This window comes from Heloderma suspectum, chromosome 2 (genome assembly GCF_057233095.1).
Source record: "Heloderma suspectum isolate Gila_16-S chromosome 2, 16-S_ref, whole genome shotgun sequence".
Taxonomy (NCBI): Eukaryota; Metazoa; Chordata; class Lepidosauria; order Squamata; family Helodermatidae; genus Heloderma; species Heloderma suspectum.
In genome coordinates, this window is record NC_139459.1 from 360,759,246 (window position 1) to 360,771,627 (window position 12,382).

Here is a 12,382-nt window from a genome sequence, read left to right on the forward strand (position 1 = left end):
TTACAGAAATTCCATAGTTTTACCATGATAGCCTTCATCATCCAAAGCCAGTCCTCTTCTAAATATCGAATAGAGTTTATATTTCCCAATTGCATGTCTTGTGAAATAAAACAATGTATATATTAGGCATTAAATGAGTACTTAAGAGTCAGGAGATGTGCAAAAGTAATTGAACCCTTGGTTGCATCAGCACAATTAAAGGGATTAATTAGAATCAGGTGTTTAAGTAATTAGTCAGACCTTCAGGGGTGAGTTTGGGAGACCCTACCCTATATGAGGATCAGAAACTTTGGGAGTTTGGTATTGACCATACGGTTGTGTGTAAACGTGTCATGCCACGATCAAAAGACATCTCTGAGGACCTCAGAAAAGTAGGTATTGTTGCTCAACAGTCCAAACAGGGTTGCAAAACCATCTGTAAGGATATGGGGCTCCACCAATCCCCTGTCAGATCGATCGACCAGAAATGGAGAAGGTTCAAGGCCACAGTCACGCTACCCAGGAGCATTTGTGCTACCAAACTGTCAAAGAACAAACTGGCGCATCATCCAAGAAGTCAAAAACAACCCCAGAGTAACATCCCAGGATCTGCAGGCCACTCTCACCTTGGCTAATGTTCATGACTCAGTGATCAGAAAAAGACTGAACAAGAATAGTATTCATGGGAGAATAGCCAGGAGGAAACCACTGCTCTCTAAAAAGAACATCGCTGCCCATCTGAAGTTCGCTAAAGATCATATAGATGATCCCCAAGACTTCTGGAACAATGTTTTCTGAACAGATGAGTCAAAGGCAGAACTTTATGGCCTCAGTGAGAAACTTTATGTTTGGCAAAAAACAAACACTGAATTTAAACAGAAGAGCTTCATCCCAACTGTCAAGCAAGGAGGTGGGAATGCGATGGTTTGGGCCTGCTTTGCTGCCTCAGGAGCTGGACAGCTTGCCATCATTGACACAAGCATGAAGTCTGCACAGTGCATCAGAAGTTTGGAGAGGAGAATGTGAGGACATCCGTCCATGAGCTGAAGCGGAATCAAAAGTGGGTCATGCAACAAGGCGATGATCGTAAAATACAAGCAGATCTACAAAGGAATGGCTGCGAAAGAAGAAATTCCGTGTTTTAGAATGGCCTTGTCAAACTCTGGAGCAAAACCCCATCGAAATGTTGTGGCAGGACCTGAGGTGAGCTGTTCATGCAAGGAAGGCCTCAAATGTCACTGAGTTGAAGCACTTCTGTAAGGAGGAATGGGCCAGAATTCCTCACGATGTGAGAGACTGACCAACAGTTACAGGAAGCGGTTACTTGAAGTTGGGATGTATGAAATACTTACCTCCAGGTCCGGGGGGAGGGTCTGCAGGAGGGGAGGTGATCCGTCCCTCCCTCCAGAATCCTACCTGGCTGGCTCCACTCCATGGCAATTCTGTGGAGCCGCTGGCCGGCTCTCCAATGCCAGCAATACGGCCGCCATTGCTGTATTGCTGGTTGAGGGGGACTGTCTCCGGATGCAAATGGTATCCAGTACGCCATTTGCGGCCGTAAAGATCTTAGATTAAGGTAAATGGAGCTGGAAGTGGCTGCATTTAGCTTAAACTAAGACCTTTATGGCCACAAATGGCCTACTGGACGCCATTTGCATCCACAGTCAAGCCACCCAGCCCAGTGATATGGCAATGACGGCCGTATCGCTGGCGCTTCAGAGCCGGCCGGGGGGAGGATCCAGCTGGAGAGGATTCCTGCAGGAGGCGAAGGTAGGTTTTCCGAACCTCCACAGACTCTGGTGGGGCAGATTCTTTTGAATCCTCACTGGGGACTGTGGAGGATTTCTCCCCCATCCCTAATGCTGCTCAAGGGGTGCCACTCGGTACTGAATCTAAAGGTTCACATTCTTTTCACACATAGATACTGACTGTTGAATCATGTTTGGATCAGCATCATGTTAGTGTGTCATGTGTTTAATCAGGTTGTCTGTTTTTGTTTATCTAGGACTATGTGGTTAGATTAATATGTGATCACATTTAAGGCTGGATATATGTCACAATTCTAAGGGGTTCACAAACGTTTTCTCACCACTGTATTTGGGAAGGCTAATAAAATTGGTCAAAACTTAATGCGCTGAGTGTTTTGTTAAACAATGGTGTCCTTTAGACACTGGGGTCCTTGTCTACTTCTGAGGCATTTGTCCTTTCTCAGTCAACTTGAGGTGGACTTAAAACGGTTTTGTGTATGGCAGTATATTCCTCACAAACAGTTTTCAATTGCAGAATTATTTCATAATCATGTGAATGCACTGTCAGGAATTGGTGTGATATATATATAAAACCCATGGCACCTGCAATGGAGTATTGCAGTATATCCTCCGCCCCCAAGGTTTAGGGACCCCTGCCAGCCTCTCATGCTCTCTTCTGGGATATCACAGTTTACATGGAGTTCAATTCTACTGCAAGGAGAGCATTCCACCTTCCTCATGACACCGTCGTTTCCCCTTCTCTTCCAACTGGCATAATATACAGTGGCTATTGAATGTTCTCACTGGGTTGTTGGGGGGGGGGGCTAGGTTTCCTTTGGGGGGTGGGTGTTCTTCAGCAAATGTTCCCCAGAGCATGCTGATACCTCACTTGTGTTTCTTAGTAGCCCCATTTTGGCTCAATTTCTATCAGCACTCACCACCTATTATTAAAGGGAATATTATGCTGAATTATGGAAAATGCTGGTTATCTCCGTATGTGCATGGTGGCAATGTGAAATATGTCAATATTCTATCATGACAAAACTGGAAGAGTAGGTTTTGCTATGGCATGTAGGCCTCTGATCGGTTATCCTGTTCCACCATATACTCATGGCCTATTTCCTCTCCTTCTACATTTGGGCAATCGAAAATATTTGTATTTCCATCCCCAGGGATGATTTAACCCGAACCAGATGCTTCCCAGCTCCTATTGGCTTCCCCCCAAGTTTAGTTTAAAAGCTGCTCTGCCACATTTTTTTTTTATGTTTAGTGCTTGAGTTTTAATAATCATAGCCCCCTAGTTCCTGCCCAAATCCTTCCGAAATGTGGCACGGTTGTACCCTCAAAACAGCTCTATGAAGTGTATCTTTTTCATAGGACTTTTGCCCAAAATCAAAGAGGGAGGGAAGGGGAAGCCAGTCTCATTTCATCCACCCCTTCCATATGAAGCCCCGCACCACTCTTTCTGAAACGTTGCAACTTTCTTGTGCAGGTGCACCTCTATGCTGCCTGCCATTTTCAGAAGAATGGTCCACAAGTTACTGAGGGATACACGTGTCCTATTCTCGGGTGTGCTGAACATGTATGAATGAATATGGTCATTTCAGTCCAAGACCAGCACATAAATAATAGCAAACATACAAAACCCATGCTATCAGACTACATAAACACAAGACAACATGATGAAAAACATACAATCCCAATATAAAAATTATTACAATGTTAAAATAATGTTAAAATAATATTATTTGGTCAACACCCTCCGGCAAGTGATAGCAGCTGCACAAAAACTGGCCACTTTTGCTGTTACATGGGGATTCTGATCAGATAAAAATTATGATAAGTAAGATAAAACAGATCTGCCAGGGATTTGTTGTAAAGTCGGGGCAATAAAAGTGCATCGAAGATCATGATACAAAGAACAATAAAACAAAACGTGTCCAACTGTCTCCACTTCCCCCACTTCACAAGGGCATAAGCGTGGTTGATATGGGGCCCTCTTAAATCTGCCTTCCAAGAGTGCAGATGGCAAAACATTGAATCTGGCCAATGTAAAAGCCTTTCTGAATTTGGGAATAATCAGATTTGACAAATAATTTGCAGGCAAGAGTGCCCTCCCATTGTCCCTGAAATCAGGGTATAGTATGGCCAAAGCTAAAAGCTTTTGCAATTCAATATCCCAGATTCGCTGATGGATAGTAACTTTGGCTTTTTCGTATCTGAGAGCTACAAGGGCATTAGGGGAGAATCCCAGATTTCGTAACTTCTCATTGAATGTCCTTATCCATTTTGTCCGAAAGGCTTCAGTTAAAATTCATGGGGCCAATCCCACAGGAACGAAAATCATCTTCAACCAAAGATTTATCTTATAAACCCATGCACGAGCTTCTACAGAAATTTGCCCTGCTTCTAATAATAAAATTACATTGGGCACATGACTCGGGACTCCAAATATGGCTCTCAGAGATTTAGTTTGTATGATTTCAAATGGGGCATAATTGCCATAAGCACATATCTGCGAACCATCCAGCATCTGAGCGGTGGCCGTGGCTGTAAATACCTGAATGGCTGATGGGATATGCTGTCCCCCTTTGGTGTAAAAGAAGCGAAGGAGCGCCTCTATATTCCTCTGGGCATTATCTGTAGCATTGGTTATTTGAGTTCTCCGAGAGCCGGATGAATGGAAAGTTACACCCAGGTATCTATACGTCGCAACCTGTTCAACAGGGTGCTCATTTCTCTGCCATCTGCGTTTGATTCTTCTCTTGGTGAAGACCACAACCTTAGACGTGGTGTAGTTAATTACTAGGCATCTTTTTTGCAATAGGTATCGAGGGCCCTTAGGAGGCGTCTCAAGCCAACGCTTGTGAGTGACAAGAGTACTGCATTGTCTGTGTAAAGAAGTATTGATAAAGATCTGTTTGCCAGCTTGGGAGGGTGGGAATTTATTTCGGTGAAGCCTTTCACCAAGGAGTTAGTATCAAAGTTAAACAGGGTAGGAGCTAGAATACACCCCTGTTTAACTCCACTAGAAGTTGGTATGGGTCCAGATAAATGACCCGCACGACTGCATCTTATCCTCACACGGGTGTTTTCATAAAGGCTGCGGATGAGTGCTAGCAGCCGCCGATCAATATTTGTTGCTCAAATGTTTCCCATAATCTATCCCTTGAAATGTTGTCAAAAGCTGACTTAAAATCAATGAAGGCTGTGTATAGAGCCCCGCTGCTGGAAGAATTTTTTCAACAAGATGTTGAAGAACCAATCCTTGATCCACTGTAGATCGGCCTGACCTATAACCAGCCTGCTCATCCTCCAGGATATTTCCTTGCTCTAGCTAGGGATGGCGGAGAATTCCGCCACAGATTTCAGTGAGGCCGAATGCACTGGCATTCAGCCCCCCAAAATCCATGGCAGAATGGCCTCCCACCCCCTGCCACCCTGCAGAATCCCCCCGGAACGAAACTTACCTGGGGCTCCGACGGCGGCAGTGGTGGCGGCGGCGGCTGGTCTTTCGGCCGGCTGCTGTGGCCACCATTTGCATCCTGCCAAGCAGCCGTGATAGGCTACGTAATTATTTATGTAGCCTATCATGTCAAAGTGCAGGGACGCAAACGGCGGCTGCTACGCCGTTTGCGCCACTGCTCTCTCCGTGATAGGCTACGTAAGTATTTACGTAGCCTATCACGGTAAAGGCAGCCACGCAAATGGCAGCCACTACGGAGCCACCGTGGAGCAGAGCCGGCCCAGGGAGGATTCCGGGGGGAGACAGAGGGCCTCCCCACAACCGCGAATCCAAGGTGCGAAAAGGTAAATGACTTTCGTACATCCTTAGCTCTAGCCAGTTCTGCAGTTCTGGCATTATATGCCAGCCATCTGCATTAAGATGGCTGGCACATAATTTCCTGATAATACTTAGCAGGCTGATTGGTCTATAATTTGCAGGATCTTATCTTTTCCCTTTTTTATAAATTGGGACAATAATAGCAAGCCCCCAATTCTCTGGGATGGATGCTGAATGATCAATGAAGGTAAATAAAGCAGCTAGCGCTGGGGCCCATCACTCTATATCAGCCTTCAACAATTCAGATGGAATGCTATCACCCCCTGGGGCCTTACCAGATTTGAGCTTAGAGATAAGGTTAGTAATTTCTGACAGGCGGCCGCTCAGGAAAACTATTTATATTAGTCTGTGTCACCTGTTGACAGTATTGACCTCTCACATAAATATCTCTAAAGTGAGATTCCGAGACATTACCTGGAATATGATAATCCAGACAAACTGTTGTATTCTGTGGCCTAGGGATGGACGAAAGTCACTTACCTGATCCCGAAGCTTGCTTCGCGGTGGGGGGGAAGCGCTCTGTCCCCCCCCCAAATTCTGGGCGGGGGAGAGGTGCCCCGTCCCTCCCCGCCAAAATTCTGGCCGGGGGGGAGCGCCCCACCTCTCCGGCCGCGAAAGTTCTTCTCAAGCCGGGACGCAAATGGTGGCAGCCGTAGCCGCCGCCGTTTGCGTACCTGGCCTGCAGTCAGCCGTGATAGGCTACGTAAATGTTTACGTAGCCTATCATGGCTGACTTAAAAAAAAAAAAAGTGCATACGCAAATGGCAGCGCCCATGGGCGCCACCATTTGCGTATGCGCTTTCCCCTCCCAAAGTCAGCCATGATAGGCTACGTAAACATTTACGTAGCCGATCATGGTGATTTTTGAAAATCTAGCCATGATAGGGTACGTAAATCTTTACGTAGCCTATCACGTTTGTTGTTGTTGTTGGTTTTTTGACTTGGAAATGGCAGCGGCAGCAGCCAGTCGGAAGACCAGCCGCCGCCGCTGCCACCAAACTGCCGCCGGGAGCCGCCACCGCGAGGGACATTCGCCAAAGGTAAGTCCCATCCCGGGGGGGCAGGGGAGCGGACCGTTTCTCCACCAATTTCGGGGGGCCAAATGCATTGGCATTCGGCCTCCCGGAGATTCGTGGAGAAATTCTCCGACATCCCTATTGCCAGTCCTTAGAGACTATCCTCCAAAATATGGCTGTATCGTTTGTCCTGGATGCTTTTAGCAAACATTGCCATGTCTTTATCTGGGCCCGTTTCTTTTTTTCTTTAATTAAGATTTTATAACTGCTTTTTAACACAAACCACTCTGTTGGGAGTGTTGTCAAATTCAATTCTCTGTAGGCCCTGTATTTTTTGACTAAAGATTTTTTCATGGCAATGCATTCCTGGTCAAACCAGGGTTGAGACTTACAGGTAAGGGCATATTGCTCCTGTTCTGCAAAAGCAATCTGGTTATTTAGATTTAAAGATAATATCAAGGGTAGCTGGTCACTCTACATATGCTCTCCCACCTCATAGCTGGACACCAAATTTAACAAATTATAGGAAACTAAGAAATAATCAATTGTAGACACACCCAAAGCAGATAAAAACGTAAATTCACCTTTCCTATCACCCTCGACTCCACCATTCAGAATAACTAAATCCAACCTGTTTACCATTTCCAGAAGGCAAAGCCCAGCATAGTTGCATCTCGTGCCTTTGGATTGTCTAAGAGGTGATGGGTGCATCTCCTCTATTTCACGTGGTAATACATGAAAATGAGAACACAAGTTCTCGTCATTTTGCCCAATCCAGGCATTAAAGTCCCCTGCCACAATCACGGAGGCTTCTGGATACAAGATGGACATCTTATTAATATACTCCTCCAATGTTGACCAATTATCCTTAGTTGATTGTTGGTGTTGTTGTGGGGGCAAATAGACATTTATTATCAGTAGCCCCATCGATCTAAGATTAATTACTAAAGAGGTGGCAAGGGGAGACAGATGGACTAGTTTAGTATTTATTTATTTATTTATTTATTAAATTTATTAATCGCCCATCTGACTGGTCACCCAGCCACTCTGGGCAATGTACAACCCACCATAAACAATTTAAAACAATAAAATTTTACCATAAATTTTTTTTTTTAAAAAAATACCCTAACCCACCCCAAATGCCTGCCTGAACAACCACGTTTTTAATGCACGACGGAAGCTCATTAAAGAGGGGGCATGACGGAGTTCCCTAGGGAGGGAGTTCCACAGAGTGGGGGCCACCACAGAGAAGGCCCTCTCCCTCGTCCCCACCAGTCTAGCTGTCCTGGCTGATGGGACAGAGAGAAGGCCTTCCGAGGCTGATCTTGTTAAGCGGCCTGTCTGGTGTTGCTGGAGGCGCTCCTTAAGATAGGCTGGGCCGGAACCATATAGGGTTTTAAAGGTCAAAACCAACACCTTGAATTTGGCCCGGAAAACAACTGGTAACCAGTGCAACTCCTTCAGCACTGGAGTGATGTGATCTTGCCAGCGGCTGCCTTTAATCAGGCGAGCCGCCGCGTTCTGTACCAGCTGCAGCTTCCGAACCGTCTTCAAGGGTAACCCTACGTAGAGCGCATTACAGTAGTCTAAACGAGAGAAGACCAGGGCATGTACTACCAATGGGAGCAGATGGTCGGGAAGGTAGGGGCGCAGCCGCCGTATCAGATGGAGTTGATACAGCGCTGTCCGGCTCACAGCTGACACCTGAGCCACCATGGACAGCTGGGAGTCCAAAATGACCCCCAGGCTGCGGACCTGGTCTTTCAAGGGTAGCTGTACCCCATTCAACACCAGGTCAACATCCCCCAGCCTCCTCCTGTCTCCCACCAAAAGTACCTCGGTCTTGTCAGGGTTCAGCTTCAGCTTATTCCTCCCCATCCAGCCACTCACCGTCTCCAGACATTTGGACAGGGATTCTACAGCCAACCTTGGTGAGAGGTAGAGCTGAGTGTCATCCGCATATTGATGACACTGCACCCCAAACCTCCTGATGATAGCCCCCAGTGGCTTCACATAGATGTTAAATAGCATCGGGGAGAGGATGGAACCCTGTGGCACCCCACAAGTAAGTGGCCACGGGTCCGAAACCTCCTCTCCCAGTGCTACCCTCTGGTACCTGCCAGAGAGGAAGGACTGGAACCACCGCAATACAGTGTTTCCAATGCCCAACCCCTCCAGGCGGTCCAGGAGGATACCGTGGTCAACGGTATCAAAAGCCGCTGAGAGGTCGAGGAGAACAAGGAAGGAGCATTCACCCCTATCCAGAGCCCTCCTCATATCATCCACCAAGGCGACCAAGGCCGTTTCTGTCCCATGCCCAGGCCTGAAGCCCGACTGAAATGGGTCTAGATAATCAGTTTCTTCCAAGTGTGCCTTCAACTGCACCGCCACCACCCGCTCAATCACCTTGCCCCAAAATGGCAGATTTGAGACTGGGCGAAAGTTGTTCAGAACTTGAGGATCCAAGGAGGGCTTCTTTAAGAGCGGTCTTATCACTGTCTCCTTGAGGGCTGATGGCATCACTCCCTCCTCAAGGGAGGCGTTCACCACCGCCTTGATCCCCTCACCCAGTCTCTCTCTGCAGCTCATAATGAGCCAAGATGGGCAAGGATCAAGTAAGCAGGTGGTTGGCCTTACAGATGAAAGCACCTTGTCCACTTCATCAGGAGGAAGAAGCTGGAACCGATCCCACAAAACCGGTTTGCCACAGGCCGCCTCTTGCTCACTAACTGTATCCACAGCGTGCAGAGTAACACACCTAATCTGATCAATTTTATCTGCAAAGTGCCTTGCCAAAGCCTCACAGGAGGCCTTAGAATGCTCCAGTGGTTCCGGAGCCACAGGACCGACCAGGCTGCGGACCACTTCGAACAGCCTCCTGGGGCAGCACTCTGCAGACGCGATAGAGGCAGCATAATATTCCTTTTTTGCTGCCTTCACCGCCACGTGATAGGCTGAAGATATAGCTCTAGCCCATGTCTGATCGTCTTTGGAGCGAGACTTCCGCCACCGGCGCTCTAGCCGTCTCACCTCCTGTTTTAGAGCTCGTAACCGCGGATTGAACCATGGTGCAGTCCGAGCCCTGTTCAGGGGGAGAGGGCATTTCGGAGCCACCCGATCTAATGCCCCAGTGATTGCGGCATTCCAGCCACCCACCAGGGTCTCGACCGAGTGGCCGTTGGCATGCCCCAGAGAATCCCCAAGCGCGTTCAGGAATCCATTTGGATCCATAAGACGCCTGGGGCGGACCATTTTAATGGGTCCTCCACCCCTGCGGAGGGGTTGTGGAACCGAGAAGTCCAACATCACCAGATAGTGATCTGACCATGACAAGGGGGTGGTGGATATACCCCCGACTTCCAGATCACTCCCCGCTTCTCCAGAAACAAACACAAGGTCTAGTGCATGACCGGCTACATGGGTGGGCCCAGTTAGAATATGGTGCAGCTCCCAGGAGGCCATGGTCTCCATGAAGTCCCGAGGTGCTCCTGTGAGGATGGCCTCCGAATGTACGTTGAAGTCCCCCAACACCAGTAAGTTAGGGGACTGTACACGCACATCAGAGACCACCTCAAGCACCTCGGCCAGGGAGTCAGTCGTGCAGCGGGGTGGACGGTACACGAGCAGAATCCCCAGACTGCCCTTCGGGCCCAACCTCCAGTACATGCACTCAACAACCTTGGTCTCCCGGAGAGGGGGTCTGGTGAAGACCAAGGACTCTCGGTAGATAACAGCCACTCCCCCTCCCCGATCCCCAGCCCTCGGCTGCTGTGTATACGAAAATCCAGCCGGACACATGGCTGCAAGGGTTGGAGCAGCAGCCTCGGCCAGCCAGGTCTCCGTAATACATGCCAGGTCTGCACCCTCATCCAGGATCATGTCATGGATGAGGGAGGTTTTCTGGGTAACAGACCTGGCATTGCAGAGCAGCAAACGAAGGCCAGAAGATGGGGTCATGCCTCCCCCAGCCATCCTTTGGCTCTGGACAGGCCCGGAGCAGGGGACAGATACTACACATCTCTCCCTTGTTCCCCTTAGCTGGCATGGCCTGCCCCTAGCGCTCCGCCAGCACCTGCCGCCCAGCCTCGGTATGTTCTGGCCCCCAACACTCCCCCCACTGCCTCCATCAGGTGGACACATGCCCCCTCGCTCCCGCCTATCAGGCAGGCTACCCACCCCTAAAAACACAACAAAATCCCCCCCAACAAAATAAAACAAACAAACAAAACAATTAAAATCCCCTTAAAAATGCCAGGCAGGAGTCCACAGGGAAGGCCTGGTGGCGGTGGTAGCAGCGACGGCGGCAGCAGGCCCAGCAGCTGCAAGCACGCCTCTTCCCCGGTGGTGGTGGTGGTGGTGGCTTCTCCTGCAGGCCCTGGCTCTCCCAGGCCACCTCAGCCAGCCAGCTTATGTAGCCCCTCCAGGGAGGGGCAGGTGGAGCAGCACAGCTGGCTCGGTACCTGGGGGCCTGGTCCTGCAGGGACTGGCGGTCTGCCAGGCAGAAGTCCACAAGGAAGGCCTGGTGGTGGTGGCAGCGGCGGCAGCAGCAGGCCCAGCGGCAGCAGCAGCAGGCCCAGCGGCGGCAGCAGCAAGCCCAGCGGCAGCAGCAGCAGGCCTCTTCCCCGGTGGTGGTGGTGGTGGCTTTTCCTGCAGGCCCTGGCTCTCCCAGGCCACCTGGAGGTTCTGAGTAATGGAGGTTCTGAGTTCAGTGGAAACTAGCAAACTCAGACCCCCTTTAGAGCGTCCTCCCGTGTGACTAGATGCAGCTTGGAGAGCGTAAGCAGTGAAACCATTCAGATCTAACTCCTCCCTTGCCCAGGTCTCTTGCAGTAATAAAATATCAAATTTATTAATGAAATCCACTCAACTATCCCGCAATGTTCCAGGACAGAAGTCTTAACTGGGAATTAGGTTGGCATTGTGTTTGTCAATTCAGGGTAGGTGGCAATCCAAAATGCATAGTGGTGACCTCGCTTCTCATTTGGTTTTGATTTTTTTTGCATTCCCCTCTCAAAAGCCCCCATCTCCTCTTCCAAATATTCGATTTCAGCAGTTGTTGGGCTCAACCTGCTGACATTTGAGATCACTGGACGGGCAGCATTTGTCTGGTAAACAGGAGTTGGTATCCTCTCAGACTCGGCCAATTCCTCATCTTCTAAAAATCTCATATCAGACCAGGTGGGAAACTTTGGAACTACAGAATTTTCATTAGCTATTGAAGAAGCTAAGTCCCTCCTAGTACATTTTTGCTCACTTTTATTTCCTGTTGGATTAATCTGTGCTGCAATATGACAGCAAAGGGGATGGTTACCTTGTCGTGGTGCTGGAGCTTGAGCACCTCAATGATGTCGTAAGCTAAACCGTGAAGGGACACCCAAGACGGGAAGGTCATGGCAGAGAGGACAGACTAAATATGATCCCTGGGGAAGGAAACGGCAACCCACCCCAGTATTCTTGCCATGAAAACTAAATGGATCAGTACAACCAGAGATATGTCGGTATACCATCGGAAGATGGGACTCCCAGGTCGGAAGATGGTCAAAATGCTACTGGGGAGGAACAGAGGATAAGTTCAACTAGCCCCAGATGTGATGACGCTGCCAGCTCAAAGCCGAAAGGAGAACGGCTAGCGGCCGATGGTGCTGGTGGTGAACAACGAATCCGATGTTCTAAAGATCAACACACCATAAGAACCTGGAATGTAAGATCTATGAGCCAGGGCAAATTGGATGTAGTTACTGGGGAGGTGTCAAGATTAAATAGAGACATTTTGGGTGTCAGTGAACTGAAATGGA